Here is a 17740-nt window from a genome sequence, read left to right on the forward strand (position 1 = left end):
AAGGGAGTTGAAAATATATTTCTGTTTTCAGTCAAAAATCTAGTTTTTGTCTAGTGATGTGTGGTAATGACAGATGACTGAATTTGTGAGAGCAGCACATCAGGCTGCATGTCCAAAGTCTGTGTTTTCAGCCTACGCTTTAGTTTTTCTCCCAGGAGCGGCTTGGAGTATGGAGAAATTAGTTTGCTTGGCTTGCTTTGGAAGGAGTGAGACTTATGTAATGCTGAGCAGCACTAATGCAAAGACCTATCAAGCCATGTCCAAATGTGTTTAGCCAGTCATGCTGTGATTGCAGGAAGTCCATAAATAAAGGAAGGAGCCATTTATACCACAGCCACATGAGCAGCCATTTTATAAAATACCATCTCTGGCACTATTCCTTCACATAAGCACCCGTTTCCAAAGTGGCAAACAGGAAGAATATGTTTTATTTGTCAAAAGCTAAACAGACTAAAGTATTGCCAACCTGTCAAGAAAAGTTGAGGGAAAAGAAAGCATCTTCCCAAGATTTTGATATAATGGGACATGGGGACTCAGGGAATAGCAAGTAGGAAGAGAGTTCTTTTGGCTTCAAAAAACTGAGTAAGAAAGAATATCTTAAAATAGAGAGGCTATCGGTGATGGTATAGGACACTAAGAAAGACCCATAAAATAGCATACTTTGCAACTTAGGGTAGCTCTGGCAAGTCTTCAAGTCATCCAGACAGGAATGAAAGGGATTATGGTTTTGCTTCTATTATTATTTATTTACTTATCAAGGGAAGGGGTGAAGGGGGAAAAAACCTCTTCACAAAAGGGCAACAAACCATTCCCTATAGCTTCATGGTCCCATTGCCCTCTTGTTCAGTGTGAAGGCAAGAGTCCAAGACGTGAGATCATATACAGATATTACCTAGGAAGAATATGTGCTGATAATTATAGTCTGAAGTATTCTTCTTCAGCCATTAAAAGAAGAGCCACTTCAGGAAGTACTTCTGTCTAGAGACAATCTTGGCTTGTCTGCTGTTACTAATGGGGACCATACATCTCCTCAATGCCTAGTGCAAGTTCTTCTCATTGCCTGCGTCTGAGTACAGGGCACAGGGATACCTGGCCCAAGGTATTGAGGCACTTCTGGCTTGATTGTAAATCAAATCACAGATTTGATTACCTCACACAAGCTTTACAACAGAGCACTGACATATTTAGAGATGTCCTATAGTTGGCCTTTATTGTGAGCCTGTAGTGTTTTGTTTCTCTGCCATTTGGTCTCTAAGTTCACCATTCTGACTAATGTAGAGAAAATCTGGAGTCACACTTTCATGTCTCTCTTCTGATCGTATTTGTTATTCTAATATAAATGCCACCGTGGCAGTGGTTTAGTTAGCAAAGCAAATAATGGCTTTTCAAATTAGTGAAAAACTTTTTATGTCTGATGACACAGCAATGTTAATAAATACATAATAGTTTTGAGTAGTGCTTTCCAGCAGTGTTGCCTTTCTTGCTTTTTAATATGCAACATGATGTTATGTGCTTGAACTAAATTCTAGTAAACATTTGCATCTGTCACAGGAACCACTGTTTTTGTCACAGCAATCAGGGGAGTTGAAGAAGCACTGAAAGAAATATCTTCATAGAACTGGTGTAGTGGGTAAGCTTGCATTGCAGTTGCTTACTCCATGCATAAACTGAATAACTCAGCCTCTTTTCTATACACCTTTCAAGTAGAAATTTCCTTTGGCAAAAAGCAATAATAGAATAAAAAATTAACTAAATGTGTTTGGGAAAGGAACATGGATAAACATTAAGAGATTTTTCTGAATTAAGGTTTAGGATGTATGGTAGTTATCTCTGAGTAAATCAAGTGTAGCACATGGTAATGGCAAGATGATCTACAAATTAAATAAGTAGCAGATGGATAAAAGTAGTCCTAGAGTAGCTAGGGAAAAAATTAATTGCCCATCCTAATCCAAAATACAAGAAAAGTAAACATTCTCGTATAGCATTTGCCTGGAAGCATTTTGGATGATCAATACAATTGATTTTAAGTTTTGTTGAATACTGTTTTGCTCCAAAGTAGAGTACTGCAATGCTAAGCTCGATGACTCCTGCTTTGGCCAGTTTAGGCTTTTTTTTTTTTTTTAATCCTTTTCCTGTCATTCCCTGCTTACAGGGCAGGGTATTTGTCATATTTTCCTTTTTTCATTTTGTCTTAATTTTCCTGTGGAGCCTCACCCTTATACAAGAACTAATACTGTAGATCCAAAGATAAAATTCTGCAAATAAACGTACTCTCTGCCCTCCTGGATTATAGAGGTATGGGTGAAAGATCAGGCTCCCCAGAGAAACTTTTGCTTCTTGGAGACTTCAGCTGAAGTCTTACGTGTACATTAAAAGTTCATGGTTTAACCCCCTTTGGTTTATTTTGGTTTACACTCATGAAAAAAAAAATTAAATTGAAATGAAAATAAAAATGAAACAAGCACTAACCAGAGCCAAGTGGTCTGTGCACCATTTGTGTATGTAAGCGAGTCTTGAGTTTTGGTTTTATTGTATCAGCTTGAAGCATGAGGCTGTTTCAAGGAGATGTTTAGCAATGTGTTCTGCTAACAACTAGGTAATTGGATTAAAGTAACACTAGGAGACTTAAGAAACCAAGAAAAGAAACTAAATTCAAATGTAAAGACTGAACAACATTCAGAAAAGGAGAGCTTGTAAATGATGTGGTTTCGCTGCTGCTTATTCCTGGACCTCCAACTGTGTGTTGCTAAAACCAAATACCTGCCATGAAGAAGCATTTTTTAATATGAACTAGACCATTTTTGTAGAAGTTTATAGGGAAATCAGGAAACCTAATAGCTTAAGTTTCAATTAATTGCCCCATTTGGCAATTATTCACAAAAGAAACCAACACCCTGGGAATTTTGCTGGGCAGAGACCACTACAATTTTTGTATGGCCTGTCTTTAGGTGTGCAAAACCTGTCTAGCAAAAAGTGGGTTTAAAACTTTAGCTGTTGCTTTTAGGGTTTAGAGTATTGGCATGGAGGGACTCTGGTTTGGATTCTTAACTGCTGTTCTGTTTTCATATAAGCCCAGGTTATTTTGTCCTAGAAATGCAAACTCCAGGAGTCATCTCACTTAACTGAGATGTTTAATTTAGGATCGTATGTGCCCTAGATTCTCAATATAGTCAATGAGATCAGAGCATCTCCAAAGGGTAATTTGACCTCTGCATGAGCTGAACCTTTCCTGAGGGTAACTTTTCTCTGTCCGTGTGGTTGTGAGAAGTGCTTATGGCTAGACTCACAATTTTCGTGCCTAATTTATGTAGTTATGTTTAGGATTGTACCTGCACAAGAGTGTTTTGCTTAGTTTTACTTCTTTAGGCAAAATGACTTGTGGTATTGTGATATACAAAAACTCACATTAGGCTATCTGAAAAGTGTGCAGAGAGTCTTTCTGAAGCTAAAATTCTAGCTTCAGCTGCTAAGCTAAGGCAGAGAAGAGGCAGATGAAGAAAAGCAGCAATGGATACTATGCAGCATGTAAGTCTGGGAAGTGCATGAAGGTTGGATAGGGGGAGAGACACCATAAATCTTCCAGTTTTGCAGAGATATGAGTCAGGTAACTTGCTGTCTAGTGTTTGAGGTCAGAAGAAACTGGAGAAAATGAGAAAGATGTGGTGTTGGCAGAGTGTAAGTGAAGGGATGATAGCATAGAGCTGTGCTGAGGACAAATGCATGAAGAACAGAGACACTGTGGCAGTTGAATTGAGGGGGATTGATGCATGTTATAAAATGCATTAAAGATTTATGAATTATGTTTTCAATGTTTACCACATTTAGAATAAAATCAATGGTGCAACCTCATTTTGAATTCTTTGTGCAATTCCATCTTTCCCATCTCAAGAATATGATGGAAGTTGCAGAGGTACAAAAGAAATCAATGTAAACATGGGGTCAGAGGGATGCGGTAGCTTGTGTGCAAGGGAGGATTCAGTAACCTTAGGTGTCTCCAGGAGTGGCAAGAAGAAAGTGGAAAGATAGTGATTATTATTTCTCACTTGACCAAAAAAAAAAAAATTCCAAGTGAAATAATCAGGTAACACATAATAAAATTGAGGAAGCTATTGCTACAGGATGTTGGAGATGCCAAAATAAAATGGTTTATTAAAGTGATTAGATAGACTCGTGGAAAAATAGTTCCTAAAGAGCCATTAAAGATACTGATTTAGGGCCAGTCTCCAGCTCAGGAAGTTTCTAAACTGCAGGTTAGCTGAGAATTGGCAGAGCATACCCTATACTTGTCCTGTGTTCATACCCTTTCCTTAAGCATCTGCTTTGGCTGTTGTCAGACAGGATACCAGGCTGAATGAGTCTTTGGTATAACCTGCCATGTGGCTTTCTTCTTGCCAAACCACACAATAAAGGTCTGCACTAAGTATCTACACTGTAGACCAATGCAATTTAGTGCTGAGAATTCTAACTTATTTCATTTACAGTATTATTGTATCACATGCAGAAATACCAATCTATTGGGCTAAATATAATTATCCATATGTATAGGTTTCACTGAAGGCTGTTCCACAAGCAACGAATAAGTGAAATACAATGGAACTGCTACTATTTTTTTAAAGTTATTAGTCACATCACTCAAAATAATTTCTGTTCCAGTCTCCATTTGTCTGCTTTACTTAGATTAGCAATATTTGCAGTCTCCTGCTGAAGTACTGCTGAGAGTGCCAGAAGTAAGTTGTAAGCACATTAGGGTGCTCTATGCATCCGTAGCCTTATCTGAGTTTATCCCAAGACTTTCATACCTGTGTGACAGTCACTGACAGTCACTAACAGTCCAAGAAGTTTTTGTTTAAAGTTAACTTTTAATATTCAGCATGCAAACTGATGTTTAGCTTAAAGTTTGGGTGGTATTTCCTCTGAATGTTATTTGTTGGAGAATTTGTTGGCCCTTCTCATGTATGTTTAGTACACATGGGTTAGCAGTCCCACTGATGCGAAGTAAATTAGTCCTGTCAATAGCCTCTTCAATTTTTATTTCTAATGTGAATCCTTTTGGAGAATTGCTCATACAAATCTGGAGTAATACAAGTGTATTAAATGCATTAGTGACATTTAATGGGTTGTTTATAAGCAAATGAAATAAAATATGCAGAACTTTATATTCCTGTTAAGGGGAATGGGGATTCCAATGTCTTGAAAACACAAGAAATGAAATAAAAATATTTTTTCTTTAAAAGTAACAATTTTCTCTCCTGACTTCATGGGCGCTGTGTCCCTCAGGAGCCTGGAAAGCATGAGAATCCTTGAGGAATCAAGGTAATATTCTATCATTGTTTTGTGTAAGTGAATTCCATATTGAGCTGAAACACTCACAATGCCCAGCTTCCTGGTGTTAGGCCCAAAGGCTGTAAGATCTATAAATATAGTACCATTTGCAGAATAGGGCAATCCTAGACTTTAACACCATGGAAACCCGAGGCTTTGCAGCACCCAGAGAGGTAGCCTGGCAGGAAATCAGGCAATCTTCCACTGTGTGTGCTTGTTGTTCAGTAGAGCTGTCTTGAAATAGAAGTTTCCATGACATACTCTTGTTTCAACAAATTGGCACTTCCCAACAAAAACACGTTCTGTTAGATTTCCCCAACCAGCTCTAATTTAGACATCAAAGATGGATAATATGTTTCCTCATTCTGGGATTATTACCATTTCACTCTCTTCTCCTTTTGCTTCCATTTCCTTTTCTTTTTAACTTATTTCCTCTGAAAGTAGATGCTCTAAACTGATGCTACAGGAAGGTACTGGTTCTGATGTCTTTCGTGTGCTGCTTTGATCTGTTTTGTTACAGTAGAAATTGCAGTGATTGAAGAAATTCAGCTTTTAAAAGGTATCTCAGATGATGACCAAGAATAATTACTCTTGTTACATGCAGTTTCATAAGTGACTGCAAAAGCTGCCTGTATTTGTGTTTCTCTTAGTCCTTTAATTTTGCTAACATGGGACAGCCACTTATACAAGCCCACTTTGCAGGATCAAGAGTGTGCTTTAAGTGTGGAAATTGGGATTTTTCTGTATTTTTTTATTTTGCTTTAGGGTGTGCATTGCCCTTCCCCCATCACCTCTGGAAGTTTGGACCTGTCTTGCCTAGGTATTATTTAATACCCACGTTTAGATTTGCTTTTGAAAAGCCTTGGAAGGCTGCCAAGCCACAGCAAGCACTTATTTTCTGCAATCTTTTCTGAACATGAAGGGGAAACCTTACGGAGTTTTTAAAGCTGCCAAGTGTCAGAAAAATCGGGGGCATTTGGAATGTTTGTATAATACTACATATATGGTGATATGTGAAAAGCCGAGATATGAAAAAAAAACCCAAACTCTCCCTTCATTTTTCCTGTTCTAGAGATAGGTGCTGTGAAAAACATGAAGAGAGCAACTTCTGCCCAGAGAATGGAAGTGGGTTACAGCTCTGAGAAGGTAATTTGAAGAGAACAGAGAACATGAAGTCTGATCAAATGCCAAATTAATTTATTGCAAATTAGCTTGTGTAAATTGACATCATCAGAGACTTCCTAGTGTGTCATTAAAAAGGGAGTATCAGTCATGGCTTACAGATGGAAGAACAGAAAGATTAAGTAACTTTCCAATGGTATAAGAACAGAGTGCTGACAGAGCTAAGAGAAGCACTGAAGCTTCTGGAATCCCGCTTCTTTTTGCTCTGTAGGACCATGTTGTCTCAATTACAGGAGTGAGAACACTAAGAAAACGAAGCCTGGAGTGCTCTTTGACTCCAACCTCATTGCATGCTATTCCTTCAAGAGAACTACTTCAAGGATTAGAGCAAAAGAATGTGCTTCTAAAAGCCATTCTGATGAAATCCAAAACTAGCAGCAGCAAGCAACCGTTTCTCACTTTCTACTTTGATAACAAGCCTCACCAGTTGACAGTTTATTTTCTTTCCAACAATCAAGTCTTGACTGAAAGAGCAGTTGATTCTTGAGTAGGCAATAACAAGCGTAGGCATGGAGTTGTTGCCACTTGTACTTTTATTTCAACAGAAAAGTAGAATACCAGATTTGCTGAAAATTGAAATGTTTTCCTTAGCCTTCTTCTCCACATACATCTAATTTCTGTTTAGTTTTCTTAACTGGCATTCACAGGAGTTGACTAAGATTCCCTGTTAGTTTTTATGTCTCTATCTTTTGGCTTTTCACTTTAGGCTTATCTAACAAAGTAAAAGACTTCTCTTTCTTTCCAGCTTTTCTAATGAAGTAAAAGTCTTGACTTTCTCTCCAGCTATGGGGTGGTGAGCAGAGATGAATCTGAAACAAAAGTGTTAAATCTAACAATGAAGCTCATCTAACCTCACTATATGCAGTAGACTCAAATGAAAAGGGAGGTCAGTGTTCACCACATAAAACCATGCCCTCAGAAAATCTGGTTAAATGAGAGAATTCATTGCCTTGTTCATGTCTGTAGTATCTAGAGGGTAGAAAATATATCAGTTATAGACTTGACTTAAGTATCTGCTTGGAAGATAAAATAGGACTTCTGTGGGGTATTTGTCTATTCTTATTTCATGCAGTCTTTACCCATTCCCAGAGCTAAACTGGAGACAAGACAAATGCGTAGGCAGGTTTAGAGTTCTGGGGACAGAAATTGCTGCTGTTTTATACAAAGCCTGGGGCAGTGAAGTATTGGCTTTGGATCCTGAGTGGTTACTGTACGGAAGTATTTTGTGCATAAAAGAATAAGATTATGGAATTACTACTAAATGTTTCCAGGGACTGTCATGCCCAGAACGATGTCTGGTATATTCCCATTCATTGGAGTAAGATACAGTTGTTGGCAGCTACCTCACAAAGCTTCCTTATTTAAAACTACCTTCATAGGTTAATTATTTTCCAAGTATTTTGAGGAACCTTCATTCTGGATTAGTTTAAATCACTGTAGCTCCATTAATTTCTTAATAAGTTTGTTTGCATCAGAGGTTGCTACTATCCCAGACGCCATAATTTCCATCCTGTTCGAATACAGAACCGTTAAATACCATCCTGCATTAGAATAAAGCTTTTTTTTTTTCCTTTCTGTTATCCTATATAACAGGTGGTAATATAACAAAGTGATCTGCCATTCCCACAACTTCCTTGAATTCTACTTCTAAAAGTCTTCTTTGATTCATATTTTCTATCATCTTTTGGGGTTTTGCATTAAAAATCGTTCTCTTCAGCATTACACAGACATTGACTGGGAAATCTCTTTATCGGTGCTTTGAATCAAAAGTAGGGAGCTGTTTTCCTAGAATCCATTTTAGTCTCCTGTACTGCTAGTTCTCAGTGTGAAAGAATCTATTTAACTGCCTGCTTTTTGGATGGCTTTTAATGTTGTTTCTAGATTTATACAAGGAGTATTTTGCCAATGAGCCTCTTCATCTTCACCACTAGAATGATTTTTAATGGACATCCAGTAGTTTCATACTGAGTAGTTTCTTTCAGCTTTATTCTCCCTAGGGAGGAATGCACTGAATGGCTGGAAATGTCAGCAGCTGCATTAGCCGAAGGGTTTAGCTGCTGCCACCTCCTAGATAAATCTTGCCCTTTTTCATTTCTGCGTTTCTTACTGTTTCCCTCAAAGTAAGAGCCAAAGAAACTTCCTGTCTGGCATAATACAGATTAGGAACTAAATTAGCAGCTGTTATAGATAGGCATTTTGCTGTTGATTTCAGGGTGAAATCCATTAAAACTGGCAGAAAAATTGGCTCCATTTCCATAGAGTCAACAAAATCAAATAGAAATATTAAGCTAAGTAAAAGGAAGGAATGTGTGCAGCTGCGTGAAGCGCAGTCCAGCTCAGCCATTGGAAAGCATAATGAGAATGCAGGCTGCCCAACAGAGAAGGTACATATGGCATGGGCACTGGCACTCATCTTGTCTATTACTTGACATGCAGATGGGGATTAACATGAAAGAACTTACTTTCTTTCATGGATTAGCCAGGATACTCATCCTTTCCTCCAGAGTGTCTGATCGTGGACCTTGTTGGAGACTGGAAATGAATTAGGTGAACCTTTGGTATTATTCAGCCAGGCAGTTCCTATCTTGCCCTCATAAACTGATAAAGTTTGGCATTACTGCTGCTGCTTAGCCATGTGTGTTGTCCAAAATTGCATGGAGCCAAGTCTTCTCCCAGGCATAAACATTGCTGGTATTAATTCTTATACTTGTCTTCATTCATATGCATGTTGTGGTGATTAACCACTGGGTGGTTGGAGAAATTCTCTGTGAAGTAGAACACACCTTCCAGCATATTTTGTTTGTTAGCTGACTTCTCAGGAAAAGTCCATGACCTTAAATATGCTTTCTTTTATCATGTCATGTGTTCAATAAATTCATAATTCTAGTTGAATCCTTCATCACGTTACTCAAAAATATCACAGGTTGTTCCTTAGGATATAGATCTGGATCTGTTCTTCATCCAAGTTTCTCAAAGAAAGGAGAGATTGTACTTTAGAGTGCTTGAATTATGTTAAACATACATGGCTGCTTGATTAGAACTGAGATCTTGTGTTCAAAGTTCTTGATATTTAATACTGGAGTCAGCATATCCCACAGCTGTGCAGTTATTTCCAGTGCCAGAAATCAGTTTTTTAGGAAAGAGATTGTATGTCTTGAGTCATCAGCACGGATTTGCCCCCAGAAATGTAACTTAGTGTAATGGATTATCAAACTTTATGGGTACTTTCAGAATGGGTATTTTTAAAGCTTCCTGGTAAAACTGTAATTTGAAATTTTATTTTTTAACTGCTAAAACACAGTGGTCACCTAATTGCCAGGGTGCATATGTTGTTAAAGAGAATGTATTATATGCAGTTTTGAGTAAGTCAAGTATTCAGTCTCACAAGTTTCTTCTGGTTAGAAGAAGAATTCGGTGTTGGAGATAAATGTGTTACATGTAATCCTGTTTATTTAAAGAGATGTGCCGAGTACCTTTTCCTTGAGCATAGGAGGACCAAACAACAGGAGATTGTTTTCAGCTGGTACTCAGACTCAGAATCTCTGTCTAGGATTTTCTGAGTGCCACATCCCTCATTTGCCCAGCCTGCATCTGGATTTTCTTTCTGAAATTCTGCCTGTCTGGGGTGTTTCTGTTGTCCTTGTTCTCATACTCACACACCAGTCAAATAATTTTTGCATAATTTAAATTCCTGACCATTCTTTTGTGTTCGTGTTTTGGCCTGTGACAAGCCATGTATTAGGATCAAGGCTCTTTTGTTGTTTGTTTGTTTTTAATTGTAAAAATATATCTGAAGGAGTTTGAGTTTTGTGTTTTAAAAGAAGGACAATGGTTACAATAGTATCTCTAGTAGTCTATTCTGTACTGTTATTCCTTTTCTTTAATAGTGATAGAAGTTTTTTGATAGATGTGGACAAGCCCTAGGGAAACAGCTCTCTTGTACAGCAAAGTTCTAGAAGTGGGACAGTCCCAATGCCCATGACTTTTGTGAGTGCAAGGAAGATTGCAATGGGAATTGTTTGTTTGGTGTTTGTCAGGTTTTGGGTTTAGCATCTTTCTTCATCATTGTCTAAGAGTGACTGGGTGTTTCTTAGCTTTGAGAAAACACTGCACTGTTCGTTCCATCAGAGTGAAATCATAAGCACAAAGGGGGAGTCAGTGACTTTAGGTCAAGGTCCAGAAGTACTTACAGCCACAGAAATGTCCCTTACACTCCTTCAGCCTTGCGTATGGGAGTAGTAATTGATTGCTGATCAGTACCAGTAAGTGTGTCTAGGCTTCAAGGAGAGATGGGGAGCTGGGGCTTCCCCTCTTCCACTTGAATCAGGGAGTAACTGGGTTAGGTGTTACTCTGAGGAAGGGGGGATGCCTTGGCCTCAGATTGGGTGTAAATCCAAGTAATTTGCTGTATTCATCCAGATACAGCTTCTGCAAATCATCTAGGTTAATTTTCCTTTTGTTATTAATATTGTTGTTAAATAGTATTCCTCTGGTTTATACTATCTGTGAATATGTCTTGTCAATCTACTTCTGCTGCAGATTGACATCCACAAGCTGCACATAAAGTAGCTCTGTGGATGAGAGAAAGATGTATGCAGCACAAAGAAAATCTATGGCTAGGGTTTTCTGCCAAGGCATTATAGAAAAACAGAAATTAAGTATAAATTGTCTTGAATGCTCATTTCAGAGATTAATTTCTTAAACTTTCTCTTTTCAGCACTCAGGTTACAAAATAACCAAGACTGAATTTTAAAAAGGGAGATGATAATGATAGTAATAATAATAACATTTTGTGTCTAGATACTAGCTAATTCTGGTTGTACTTCATTATTTACAAATCCCAAGCATATTTTAACATACTTTGTCCAAGCAGCACAGTGCTCTTCTATCATGTTCCTCCCACAGACCATCTTTCCTTATCTAAATGTCCTCAGAATCTTTTATCTCTCTATGGGAAACTGTCAAATGGTTATGTAAATCCAGCAGGCAGGATGATTTTTTTCAGTGCCGCTCATGACTCTGAAGACAGGATCCCGTCTTGCTTAGAGCAACCCTTGGGCAAACTAAAAGGCCACCCATTTGCAGCACCAGAATTGAAGTTTCAAATTGCTTTTCCTTGGCACTCTTCAGCAGAAATAGACAAAAGTGACACAGGGCTGAGTTTGCTGCTTCCATACGTACTTATCCATAACTTACTTTTGGGATATCAGATTTGCAATAACCTGAAGCCATTAGGAATGGTTCATGAACTTTCAGGCATGAATACATAATTCATGTTAACTGAATGCATTTATGTGCACGCTTATAAAATGGAAGCAGGTTGCAACTTATTAGTGGAATAAATGGAATTGCAGCTTTATAGCATGTGTTTTACATTTCTAAGTTAAAGCTAGATCATTAAAATACAAAATGGCTGATAATTACAATAAATATTCCTACAATATTTCTACTCTCCTGCTTGTACATAACCTTCCTTTCTTTCTCTTTAAAAACATATATTCTTTTTCAGATTGTTCAGTATATGCTGTGAAGATTTCAAATCTACGTGCTTGTGGGTAACTAATGTTTAAATGAAGGCTTGAGGTAAAATGGCAAGTTTTACCCAAGTTAAATTATTTTTAATGGAGATTCAATGAAAGGATTGAATCCATTTCCAAAAGGCTGTTGCTCTCAGCTAAATTCCTCCTACCTTATTAGACAGTTTTACCAGTGTTGTGTTACGGGAATCCAGAGGCAGAAAAAAACCAAAAATAAAACATCACTTTCTGATATTGTGTTGAGTAAGAAAAAAATGGGAAACAGGTGGGGGGTTTTGCCTGAGAAATATCAATACTTTACAATCTAAATCCTAATAACTCCTAGCCATGCTTTTTGATCTACACGAATGATGGACCAGATCATGTGCAACATCATTAGACTCATAAAGCTGATTGGTTTTGGGAAATACAATACGTGCCTCGGCGCTACAAAGGAACACACAAAGGCTTTCTTACTATTGCTTTTTCCACAGTGTTTAAAAAATTCTTGCAGTTACATTTCTGAGCTTCACTGCATCAAAATTAATTTTTCTGTACTTGAGAATGAATGTGGATCTCAGAGTTTTAATTTTTAGCAGGCTAATAAGCAGGTGTGCAGGTTTAAATCTTATTACAGCCAGTGCAGGAAAAGGTGCACTGTGAAACTGAACATTCCGAAAAGCCTTAGAGTCTGAGTGTCCTATATGCCCACAATTTAAAATCTAATCAGTTTTAACTTTGTTTAATTTTAAAAAATTAAATCTACAGTAACCATTTCAGTTTTAATTTGGATTAGGTGGATTCAGAACATAATAGTTCCCTAATTTGTAATTTTAAAAGTTCATTATCATCATCATCAATTTGGTACTACTTTATGTTTGTGATTAAAGACCACATGGAGGAATGCAGTTGCAAAGCCACAGTTTTTGCACAGAGAGAGTTAACTGAAGTTAGAGTGATTGGAATAACTTCTATTAATTCTATGGTGTATTCTTTTATTGCTTTGCCTCAAAGTGAAACAATTCTAAATCTTAAATCTGTAAACATTGATATGGGATACAATAATTTCTGTTCTTCTAATGTTCAAGTAATCATATTTGCAGGACTTGATTCATGAAGTTTTTTATATCTGTCCTCCCTACTTGAAGTGTGTTGAAATACCAATCGACAACAAGCAGAAAAACCTGTGGAATTTTTAAGACCCACAAATTCAGAAGGAGTCTTCCCTTTTCCTTATGTCAAATTATATCTTCCCTGTTTCTCTTTAGAATGAAAATTTTAGCTAACAGTTTCTCCCTTACTCAGTCCAACTTTATCAAAGTTGACACCCAAAACTCCATAGTACATAGTTTGCTCACTGAGAATTGTTCTAAAGTATCCTGTTGTAGTGGGGGTTTTTTGTGTTTTGTTTTGTTTCTTTTTTTTGTTTGGTGTGGTTTGGGTTTGGTTTTTTGGGTTTTTTTTTTTTGGTTTTTTTTTTTTTTTCCTGACAGAAATCTATAAACTTACAAGTGGTTTTTAGTGTTGTATTAATGAAGGCAGCTGCCTGGATGCTATCTGGACATGGTGGACAGAAGACAGGAACATTTACAGAAGTGTTGAACTTTGAAGGTTGGCTCTGGCATACAGTGTAACTACTAATCATTGTAATAATCAACCCCAGTTTTTGTCAGAATGGTTAGTAACAATCCAGGATTGCAGGGCCATGAGTCTAATGTCTAGGTCACACTACCCAGAATGGTGAGAACTTTAATTCGCTTGCCTTAATTGTTTTGATATATGTCATAAAAGTGTAGCCTGTAGTTGTCAAATTACATGTGCACTGCGAGTGTAGTCTAAGTTCAGGTCTTAGCACCATGGATTCCAATTCAATTTATTCTTATGTCTCATCTTTCACATACAGGGTCTAAAAACGCTCAACAGTCAGAGACAGACTAATGAGATAATGCTTTACAGAACTGTGTAAAGTGACTTGCATATAGATAGCAAGCAAGGCAGAGGCTGGACTTGAGTCAGAGAAGACAGCTGTAAATTAAAAGCAGTAGTAGTACAAATACACAGCAATTCTGGTGGAAGTGATTTGAAGGGTGTATAGAAAAGTTTTTTGTTAATGTTAACTTCTAGTAAGAGTTAACAGTAGAAGAATGAATCTTTATGCTAAATAATATTTTGCTTTATAGGAATTTGTATTATTGGGATTGAACAGCACGTTTCTAAATTTGCTACATATAGGAAAAATAATTTAAGGATAGAAAGGTAAGAATCTTATGATAGCATCTGCCTGATGACAGTTCCTACTGAGGGGCTTTGAAGGGATAGAACAATCAAATTTTATAAAGGAAATAAAACAAGAAAGAGAACTTTAAGGATCATTTTGGATAAAATTAATCCTGGTCTGAGTAAGAGTCAGAATGACAAAGTGACTGTGTGGAAATAGTGGTAAACATTCTGGCAGGGAAGCAGGGGCGGTGGAAAAGTGGAATAAAAATATGGGAGTCTGGTGAGATGACAAGGTATCTTGAATTGGGTGTTTACTCCCAGATTGGTTTACATGTCTTTCATCCAGGACATGGGATTTTTCCCATTTCTCCCAACCTGCAGTATCCAACACTGCAAAAGTAGAGTTCCCCATCATGTGGTTTTATCCTGGTTTTGTTCTGTTAAAATGCAGTCTTTCCTGGTAAGGTCTGAGTCTTGTAATCTTTAGTGAAGTAATAAAACTGAGTTCTTATTTGAAGAGAGTAGTAGCAGAATCAGGGATAATATTCTGTCTTTGAAATGCTCTATAGTAAAAGACAATATAGTATAGCTTCTCTTCCACCACATTCCTGAACTACCTTACTTGCATGCACACAGCCTATAATGTAGACCCGATTTGAGTTGAGGACTAAAAATCAATTTGCATTAATTGCATGAAATTGATGGACCATCTGAAACAAGCATAAAAGTTCAGGAAAAAAAATGTAGTTGATGGTACAGAGTCTTAAGCAGCGAAGAATTGACAAGATATAAAGCCTGAAAGAAGATTCAAAAACTTTAAATACAGTTTGCCCATAGAATGGCATCAAAGGCTTATTGTTGGGAAGGTTTAAGAAGGACAGACTAAATAATCAGTGCTGATATGAAGATGACTTAGGACAACTTCAGTATCATACAATAGTGATGATGATAATACTAGTATTAATAATGGAAGTGGCTCAAAGCTGGGTTGGGAGGAAGATTTGGGAAGAGAATATCACCTCCACTGAATGTTCAGAGAAATGAAATGGTGATTATCTAGCACAGGAGGGCATGTTGTGAGGAGAAAAAACAAGTAGAGGAAATGAGGAAAGAAATTAGGGATGGAGAAAATGGGATGAGCAGAATAGTGTAATGGAGAGGAGGTCTGCAATAGCAGATGGGATGGAAAAGGAGTATGATCAAAATTGATGTAATTTTATCTCCACTTCATGTTTTTCAGTCAATTTTTTTGATAATAGAATTTAGGATTCTGCCTATGTGTATCTATGTTAAGGGATTGAACATTTTTGCTTTTATGGAAAAGCAGGTCGTCTCATTTCTGTTTTCTCTGTCTCTATCAGTGGAAAAAATGAGGACCCATCATAGGATTGTTTATGGATCTGCACAAAGCTGCACGCCAAAATTTGACAAGTCTTACAGTAATGCTGTCAAACTGTTGTGTGACATCAGGCATGCTCTGTTGGTGGCTCTCGTGATTGCTGACTTCTATTCACTATAGGTAGGTTGCAGTCTGAGGTGTTTCTGTTGCTTATGCTTCAATAGATTGGGTCAATAACTGATTTTAGATAAAAAGCAGATGGGAGATCAGTGGGAGAATACATAATATCCAAGGTATCAGGAAAAAGCAAATGGATCTCTGTTAAAGAAGAGTCGAGTCCTGCTGCAGAAATTGTCAACTAATTGGTTGGTCTTTGCTGGTCCTCACTCAGGTTGTGAAAAAACTTGGGTTTAGAAGGTAATCTCACTGATTTGCAGAGGCATGAGCATCTGTGAAGCTCTCTGCAAATTTTTGCTATACACGTTAGCATGCAATAGTATAGAAATGAATTGCCACAGAACTTGTTTTATTCACAAATTACCTTTTATATAAATGAGCTGGCTGGAAATCTTAGACAATTGTGGGGGATTTTTTTCTCAGTGATGAATTTATCAGAAGACTATAAAATAACTGGTCATTAAATATTGTAATATATTATTTACTAATAAAAAAAGTCAAACTGTTTAACATCATTATGCTAAAACCCCACAATGACCCTTAACATAAGTCCTGACATAAATTATTATTGTTTACACAGACCTCCCAGCAGTCTACTAAATGCAGCTGCCAATCAGAGTATTATAGCTGTGTTGCTTGAGACATTCTTTTACATACGGTACTGGGCTGTAACACAGATTATCAGTGTAACAGTGCATAAATAAGTCCTGCTTCCTGCTTCTTCTCAGGATGCCAGTTATGTTAAAAAGCGGAAAATATTTGAAATAGTATCCTCTCAGATTGCCTGGGCAATCTTGCATCTTCCCTCTTCCTTTTTATCAATAACTGCCATAGTTGGTGTAAAATTGTACAGTGCTGAGAAAGACTTGGGATTTAAAAGATTTTATCACCTTTAAATGACATTAAGTGATTGAGCTTAGCTGAACACATGCACTTTCTGCTCTGTGGGGTAGTTAATAAAATATGAACTTAGCACACAGTCTAATATTGATTTCTCTGGGAAGACTGGATTGATATTAGATAATGAAGTTGCATATGGACAGCAAATGGCTTAAAAGACCTCCTTAGCTTTTTGATATTCACACTGCACTTTCAGCATGTTTTGAAAATATATGTATTTCCTGTCTTACCAAAAGGTCTGCACCTGATACTTATTGGAAAGTTTGTCATCCTTCTCTTGGTGTCTCAGTGAAATGTTTTAGGTCAGTTTTTGCAGTTATAGACTTGGTTAGAGAAAGTAGTCATATACTCCCTGATATTCAAACAAGGAAGCCCCCTATATATGCCTCAAAATAATGAAGTCTTGACTTTAGTATCTTCCAGAGAGTTAAAGAATGCTGTGGCCATCTTTTGAGGAAAGCCAAAACCTTGACTTTTTGTTCATTGCATTGTCAGAATCTGACCTGTACCTCTACCAAACCATGAACATAAACAGGGAATGCCAGAACTTTGGTTACTGTTAGGGTCATGAAAGGGAGGTCAAAAGAGTTATGCTAAATACCATAGTTAGCATAGTGATGGGTCAGTCCTTCAGTATCCTGTGAGACTGAAGTTATCTTAAGCTCTTCTGTATATTAAACCACAGATCTACTAAAGTGACCAACTATAAAAAGTTTACCTTCGTTAATAATACGATCTCCTTATCAAGATTTGTAAGTATGCTGTATGGAATAAAGGTTTGTATAGCTGAGAAGGTGGAGTTTCTTCTATTTCTGGAGCCTTGTAGTTTTGCAGTAAGTCTCAGGCAGTATTAGAGTAAAGTGATTATAATAAAATAAATGGTTTGCCAGTGGATAATGAAAGCCTAGCAATAGTTACCAGTGGATAATGAAAGCCTAGCAGTAGTAACAGGGTGGAAATGTAAGCAAGAGGCTGGAGATCTGCTTTGTGGCATGTGGAAAGTCTTAACAGTTAAGACTGGAATGAATGCTGGCATCAGGGGTAGCAATAGAATTTTGTAAATAGTGGGCTTAATATATTCCCT

This window comes from Psittacula echo, assembly GCF_963264785.1.
Source record: "Psittacula echo genome assembly, chromosome: 10".
In the NCBI taxonomy this organism is placed as follows: Eukaryota; Metazoa; Chordata; class Aves; order Psittaciformes; family Psittacidae; genus Psittacula; species Psittacula echo.